The sequence below is a fragment of the Nanorana parkeri genome, unplaced genomic scaffold (assembly GCF_000935625.1).
Source record: "Nanorana parkeri isolate BGI_ZX_2015 unplaced genomic scaffold, ASM93562v1 scaffold2843, whole genome shotgun sequence".
Taxonomy (NCBI): Eukaryota; Metazoa; Chordata; class Amphibia; order Anura; family Dicroglossidae; genus Nanorana; species Nanorana parkeri.
The window spans coordinates 75931-76626 of record NW_017309111.1 but is presented as its reverse complement, the minus strand read 5'-3'; the positions used below and the strand labels follow the sequence as shown (position 1 = coordinate 76626).

At 42.5% G+C, this 696-nt stretch overlaps 1 long non-coding RNA gene across 1 annotated transcript in view; it reads right to left on the bottom strand.

The window, feature by feature from the left end:
• The window catches only part of LOC108802401, a 6280-nt gene that overhangs the window by 540 nt on the left and 5044 nt on the right, over window positions 1-696 (bottom strand). The gene's annotated exons all lie outside the window — the stretch shown is intronic.

Genomic DNA, 696 nt, shown 5'->3' with positions numbered 1-696 from the left:
ACTGAAAGGCCTTTAATTTTTCAAAAAAATTAAAAAAAAAAAAAAAAAAAAAATCACGGTATTCATGGTATACAAACTGCCCCCAGAAACACGCGTTTCCTGCTAGCGATGGGCTTACAGATTTTCCAGGAGGAGATATTACAGGAGTCTGCCCTATAATAAAAGCAACATTTTAGGCATCCCCTGCAAAACAATCATAATTGGATACTCCCTAGGGGTTAAGTACTATTAAAGGGATACAGACACTGCAGCTTTCCTCATTAGAACACAAAGTGCACCAGATGACTATAATGTACCAGATGCTCTTCAGAACAGAAACAGGTAGGAATCTAACATTTGCTAAAATACATCAATCATCCAGAGGGGATTTTTCTTTTTGCAGCAAAATCAGAGCTACACGTTAAACCCCTAAATGCCTAGACTTTTTTTTAAAAAGCTTAAAATTTCCAAGGTAAAGCCTCTCCCCAGCCGGTCTGTAAAACTTTGAGTGAGCAAACTTTCTAACCTGCCATTGGACACGCAGCCCCATGAGTGCAATCAATGCATGCTCTCCCTCTATGCCACAATGCTGAGCTCAGCCACTGCTGCAAAAGAGCTCACTACACATGGGCTACGTGCAGTGGTGTATTTACGGACCCTGCTGCCCTAGGCAAGACAGCAATGCCGCCCCCCCCCCCTTACTAACATTACGGACTG